Source organism: Mirounga angustirostris, unplaced genomic scaffold, assembly GCF_029215605.1.
Source record: "Mirounga angustirostris isolate CCGP_5_RB_7025 unplaced genomic scaffold, mMirAng1.0.hap1 SCAF_9, whole genome shotgun sequence".
NCBI classification, from domain to species: Eukaryota; Metazoa; Chordata; class Mammalia; order Carnivora; family Phocidae; genus Mirounga; species Mirounga angustirostris.
The window spans coordinates 143108728-143115853 of NW_026991717.1; positions in this window are offsets into that span (position 1 = coordinate 143108728).

Sequence of the window (7126 nt, forward strand, 5' to 3'; positions counted from 1 at the left end):
GAGTCCAGGCTCTGTTAGCTCGGGTCAGCAGGGTCCCCCGGCCAGCACTGAATCAGCCACAGCCCTGCTGGGTACTGGAGCCCAGAAACGCTCTCCTGCAGAAGCTACACACACAGGCCCCATCGGCGGGGAGGTGGGTCCAGACCACTGGGAGCCAGTGAGCGGAGGTCTCCTGGCTGGAGGATGGCCTTCTGGACCCACTCGGACTGCAGCCCCCCACCCAGTGGAAACGGAGCTACAGGCTGATGCACTCACTCAGCAAACATCCCTTGGCGCCCTCCACGGCAGGTCCTGTGCTGGGAGAGCAAACGTGGGGGCAGGGGCAGGGCGCCAAGCGCTGGGGCCATCCCCAACCTGGAATGCCCAAAGAAATGGCTCTAGCTCTCAGCAGGGAGGGGTGTGAAGGGCTCCCACGAAGCTAAAGCAGGGAGGGGGCCCCTTGCTATCCCGCTTGCGCCGGCTTTGAATCTGGACCTCACGCAGTCGTCTGCGCTCAGTAAGTCAACAACAGACGCGATTTAAGATGGGAAAAAGACAAAGGGCATCCTGGTGACAGCCATGGGCAGGTGCCATGCATGTTCCTTGCCTCCGTGGACTCGATGTGGTGTTGGCTGCTGCTAGCTGGGCCGGCGTGGGCTGGGGACACGTCTGGAAGGACCAGCCATAGAAGGGCTCTGGCGGGCGCTCCCCCAACAGCCAGATGCCCCTGACTTGGCAAAGGGCGCAGCTGTGCACACGGTCAGGAGACCATTCGCCAGCGCTCCGCCCATCATATTAGAACTAGATTTTCCAGTTAATTTAAAAAATATGGCCAAAGGAATAAGGAATCGGTGGATTGAAGGAAATGGGGGTGCCACCTGGGGAGGCCCCAAAGGGCTTCCCTGGAGAGGGACACACACTGAGTCGGGGAGAGCCTGGGGGGGTCCTAAAGGGCACACATCACAGGGACAGCCCGGGGTTCATGCTGAGGGATCCCTGCAGAGCTAGGGTGGGAGGAACTCACTCAGAACTCCCCCACCCTGCGCCTCCACCCCACACCCCTTCAGCCACACCTGGCCTGGAAACCACAGGCTAATCATACACAAGCCTGTGCCGGAAAGAGAGGTCAAGTTCAGCGGCAGAGAAGGGAGATCAGGGACTCTCCCAGGGACCCACTAGTGGAGAGGCAGAGAGTCTCCCCAGAGGGAGGTCCAGAGGGGCCAGAGGGAGTTGGGGAGGGAGGGGGTCAGGCAGTGCGGGGTGGGGGGCCGCCCCTGCAGAGCCAGCAGCTTAGGAACTGCTGTGGCCAGTGTCTGCAGAAGGACCAAATTGGGGTTTGAGCTTTTTGGCTTTTTTTTTTTAACTCTCAAACCTCCGGCTGCTGTACAGGATACATACATCCTGGGCCCTGCTGGTGCTCGGGAAGGTACGGGGCGGGGCTGAGGAGAGCTGGGAAGGACTGGGGGCAAGATCTGGGGGGCGGGGAGGCTTTGGGAGTGGAGCAGGCCAGCTGGGGCACAAGGAGCCCCTTCCCCACCTTGGACTGAATCTGTCAACTCTATCCATGGGACAGCTTAGGTAGATGCAAACAGGTTCTCTTCCACAAAGGTGAAGAAGCTCAGCGCCTAATTCAGGGGTGGCGGGGGCAACATGGAGGCCAGACCTGAACTTGGGTTATTCTGGGATGACAGGTGGCTGCAGTGTTGGGGGGGCCCGGGGCAGGGCTGAAGGCCAAGGGGTGGGTCAGAGTGAGGCAGGCACCAGCTGTGATTCTATTCATAAATACCTCTGTAACAGGCTCCCTCCCTAAAATAAAACCTTCAAGACCTATGAGGCCCAGGCTTGGCACCGTGTCTCTAAGAAACACAGTCCAGGAGCCGAAAAGCACCAGCAAGGAATTCCAGACTTGGTCCCCATCTCTCTAAGGACACCAGGTTGAGTCCAACCCAGCAGCCTAAATGCCCTTCTCTCCCTGCCCTCCGTGCTTCTCTGAGCCCCCTCCCCTTCTCCCCTGCCCCCAGCCCTGCCTCTCCAGAGGGAAGAGAAGACCCACCCCTGAATCTGCAGCTTCAGGGCCAAGGGCAGGGTGAGTGGGAATAGTCCTGCGTGGTACAGACCCTGGGCTTGGGGTGCAGAGGGTCCCAGGTGCCTCTGCACCCTCAAAGCCCTAAGGATCCCCCCGGGGATTCCATCTGGTGTGCCCCCAATTACTCCCTCCCCTCAGTTCCCAGGACCAGGGCTGCCCGTCCCACTTGTCCATCTAGACCTTCCCTGGGCAGCTGTGGCCACTGGGGGCGGCAGGGGAGGTCAGGGGCAGCGTGTCCCACTGGGGCTCTGCAGAAGCCCCAGGGCTGCTCCCTGCTTCGCAGGCTGCATCTCCAGCCATGACCCTGGGCACAAAGCCCCCTCAGGGCAGGCCACCAACTGCCTGGGGGACCAAGGGATCACTGGCCCAGCCAGCTCAGAGAGGAGCCTGAGGGCAGCAGGCCACAGACCCAGAGACCGGCCAGCTCTGCTCACACCCCAGCCTCCGTGCAGCTCAGCGTCCTTGGCTTGCAGAGGAGCAGGTCCCCCGTGCCTGCCCCCAGCAGTGGGGCCCCCACAGTCTCGGCAGCCCTGGGGCTTGGCGGTGGTGGTCTATGGTCACCACTAACATCGGATTTGCTTCTAAAGGACCAGGGTCAGGGTCTGCCAGCCTCTGGCCAACATGTCACCGGCTAATCAACATGTGACCTGGTTCCGTGTGTGTTTCTGGTTAGAGACACCTAATTTCGTGTAGAATTGACCCCTGAAATCTGTGCTGACCCCCCCCCGACATACACACACAGTCGAATATCCCCGTATAACTTTTAACTGCCCCAAAACTTGACTGGTAACACAAACGGTCAGTTAATACACATTGCACATGCTCTATGTGTCACACGCTGTAGTCTTACGATAGACGAAGCTGGAGGAAAGAACACGTAGCCAAGAAAATCTTAAGAAGAACACATTTACGGCACCGGACCACATTTACTGAGAAGGAATCCGCGTCTAAGTGGACCCACCAGTTCAAACCCGTGTTGTTCAAGGATCTGTACGCAGCAGGCTCGCTCCCTCCGAGCTCCGGGCCAGCCGCTCTGTAACCGGCCCCAGAAGGACGCCTCCTGACACACGTGTTCTCGGGAGGCGCGCCCCAGCCATTTCAACGGCGAAACCTCCAACAAAAGGACCAAAATGCGGAAAACACGTTGTGGGACAGGCGGACAAGGACCCTTGCTCACAGTGTGGAGTGAGACCAGGAGGCAGGGCGTCGCCTCCTCCGACCTCAGCTGGGGACCTGCTCGTTTGGGGACTCCAAGTGTTTGCGGTCCTGGGCATGTTCCCAAATGGCTGTGGTTTTAGGGTTAGAAATATGTGTTAACCAGTAGGGAAGCTCACAAACCATGAATGTCCTATGAGTGTGTGTGGGTGTTCAAATGAAGGGGGGAGAGGCCACTCCCTGACCCAAGCCTCTACTGACCCGCCTGGCCACTGTCCCTCCTGAGAGCCGCTGTGTGGTCCCGTCTCCTGGACCCCGGTCCCCGACCAGGGGTAGGCCCCGACTGACCCCAGCCAACAGCCTGGCACTCAGGGGCTCCCTGCAGTCTGAGCTAGGAACACAGAGGATCTTTGGGAAACTCTGAGGGGCTGCCGTGAGCGGGTACTGAGGCCAAGGGGTCACGGCACAGAGGGAGAGACAGGGACGCTGGGAGGCTCCCTGTCCGGAGGTGACCAGAGGTATGGTGTCCTTACGGACCAGCACAGAGGCAGAATGGCTGCCCGAGGTGCCGCGGCTGCTCTGGGGCAAGGCTGTACCCAGGTTCTCACTCACCAGGTAGAACTAGCCCTGAAGTAGATGACTGGATGGACCAGTGGGTGTGTGGGTGGGTGGGCAGGAGGGTGGCTAGGTGGACAGATGGACAGGTGGGTGGATAGATGGGTGGGTAGGTGGACAGATGGGTGGACGGAAGGGTGGGTAGATGGATAGATGGACAGGTGGGTGGGTAGATGGAAGGATGGGTGGACAGCTGGGTGGGTGGATGGACTGGTGAGTGGGTGTGTGGATGGATGGAATGGTGGGTGGACAGGTGGGTGGGTGGATGGACAGGTGGGTGGACGGAAGGATGGGTGGGTCAGTGGTTTGGCATGCTTTTGCTGACTCCATTCTGTCGCAGTGTCAGAGGTCATCTCAGGGCATCCCAGAAAGGAAACAAAAGGAAAAATGTTTCAAAATGAAAGCAATAAAGGGCACTCTGGGTGCTTGTCCAGGGAAATGAAACTGAAGGCCAGGCTGCTGCCCAGGGTCTCTGGGCTCATGGGTGTCCCCCCAGCACACTCAGGTTTGTCGCGGCTTTCACCTCCGCATCACACGTCAGGCAGGGAGACCGCTCTCTGAGAAATGCCCACGCCTGCCTTCCTGCTCCCAGCACAGCTCACACTGGCAGAACCAAAGCATGCTCACCCCAGTCTCCGAGTTCTGCTTCCTGACGAGAGGCGGTGGCCAGCTCTGTGCAGGTCCGGGGGGATGGGAGGGCACCCTTGCTCTGCTGGAGCGTGGAGGAGGGGCGCGTGCTCCCCCAGAGTCAGGCCCCAGCGCCACGCGGTTGCCGGCCAGCGTGTCAGAGGCGGTGGGCCACGTGTTGGAGCTCCAGCGTGTTCCTTGTCCTCGGGCATCTGGGTATCCAGAGCTGGGGGTAGGCATGGGTGCACCCCCAGCTCCGAAAAGAGACCCAGGCCCCGGAAAGGGACCTGCCAGGGGGACATGGCTTCCAGAAAGAACGTCCGGCATTAGACGGGCTGAGCGTGCTGTCCTGGCTGCAGGAAGTTTCTGAGGTGGGACAGGAAACCAGGTCAGAATGAGGCCTGGATGGGGGCGTGCCTGGGGGTGTACAGTCACTAGAAGAAATGGGGACCCAGGTTGGGGGGGTCTTTTTACGTCTCGGTGGCTAAGGCGGGATGAGCCTTACAAAGCTGAGGCATGGTGGGTCAGAGCCCAAGGCCAGAGGGAAAGCCACTCTGAGAGCAGCGTCCGTACCCCAGCCTGCCTGGCCCCTGACCTCGGCCACCCACTGCACATGGACACAGACCCTCACGGACACACACTCCCTGCCGTCTTCAGCCGGCTCTGGCGGTTACCCGTTGGCCTGCAGTGAACTGACTCTGCCCACGGGGTGCGCACAGATGTGCCTCTCCCCGGTGCCCGCCCGTGAGGCCTTGGACTGGGGACGCCTGTCCCGGGGCCCGCCTGCACCAGGCAGGTACACAAGGGAGAAAGCCCTGGGCAGGAGCCCACCCTGCTGGTGCCGGCTCCCTGCAGCCTCCCTCTGCTCCTTCGGGGCAGGGGGCCTCACCGCTGAGTGGGCCGCAGTGGGGCTGGCCGGTTGGCTGGGATGCAGACCCCGGCCGGGCCGGGCCTCCGCCCAGTCTCCGGGTGAGGCTTGGGGTTCTGCCCACTCCCCAGGCCCCGGGGGTGAGAGCAGGGCTGCGGGGCACAGAGACCCTGCTCAACGCCGAGCTCCCAGCTCGGCCATCCTCCCAAGCCCAGGCTCAAGGCTAGAAGGTCACTCTTTCCTCCACTGCATTCTTCCATCCACCAGGTCAACAAACACACCCACTGACCACAGCCGGTAGCAGCCAGGCACCAGCTCAGGAGAGCAGTGAGTCAGCCGGCCCGCGTCTCCTGCCCCACCTCCAGGTCATGCCAACGCTGGGCGTCAGGCTCTGGGATCCAGGAGAGCACAGAGAGGCCTGAAACCCAGCTCCGGGGAGGGCAGGAAGGCTTCCAGGAGGAGGCCCCGAAGCTCAGAGGGTCAGGGAGAGGGGCAAGGAGCAGGACAGGGGAGGGCTGGCCAGCCTTCCAGGCAGAGGCACACTCGCCCATGCAAGGACTCGGCGCATTCCAAGAACTGCTGAGTCCCCATCCAGGAATGGCCATCACATCTCCGCGTCTCCAGGTTGGAGGGTGTCCAAGAGTCGGCAAGCACCTTTCTTGGCTGGCTCTCCTAGGTACTCAGGGGCCCTCATCCGGCACTGGCTTGTTGCCAGAAGCCACTCCTGCACTCTGGGGCGACCCAAGATTTCCTGGGCCGGGCAGAGGCTGGGAGTGGGCATTTACAGGCCCTATCCCCACCCGACAGAGGCGCACGGTGGGTCCTGGCGCAGAAGCTGGGGCAAGGCTGGGAAAGCACCTGGCCCTAAGCATCTGCACCCGGTGCACTGCCCCCTGCCTCATGCCCTTCTGTGGTCAGTCAGTCCCACCCACCCGGCCGGCCTCCCCAGGGTCTGAATTCCACAGGTCTCTGGAAAGGTTTGTCAGACAAACCCAGGGACAGGGATGCTCTAGCCACATTTTCTCATCTTGCCCTAATTACAAGCTTTAGAAGTTCCTGTCATTCTCCTTGACAGGTGGGGAAGCTGAGGCTTGAAGTTGATGTCCAGGCCAGACCCACACACTGAGCGCTGGAGCCGGGCCCTCAGGGCAGGGGCTATGTCTCCGCCGTCAGACCGGGGCTGGACAGAGCCCCGCCTGCCTCCACCTGCCCCCTGATGTACCCATGGTCCCCTGGGCCCTGAGGCCTGGGGCAATCTGCTCCCTGTGAGCTCCAACTGAGGGTTAGATATCAGAAGGGACTTCCAGAGCTGGGGGCCACCTCTCCCTAGCCGGTCAGCCAGGCTTCCTGAGCCTGCTATGGGCAGGCCCACCCTGGGCAATGTGGAGGTCATGGACCAGGTCCTGCAGTCCGGCGGGATTGATGAGGCAGGGCAAGAAGAGGGGTGGCAGAGAACATGGCCACAGCACTCCTGGAGGTGGCAAGCAGGGGCAGCTTCCTCAGGCCTGTTGCCTGCAGGCCCAGCCAGTCCAGGCTGCCCCAGACCCCTCAGACCCCATCCTGGGCGGGCCTGAGAGGACTGCTGGGAGGCCCGCAGGGGAGGGACCCTCAGACGCGGGATCCAGCTGGCCAGAGCAGGGGGGTCCCGGGTAGGGGGCAGAGGCAGATGAGTGACAGCCCGACTTTGACTTTGCCCCTGAGCCCTGTGGCTGAGCGGGTCAGACGGCTTGCTGCCAGTGGGGGCTGGATCTGGAGGAGGGGTCGAGGGCGAGAAGATGGGGCGCAGGGGCGACCAG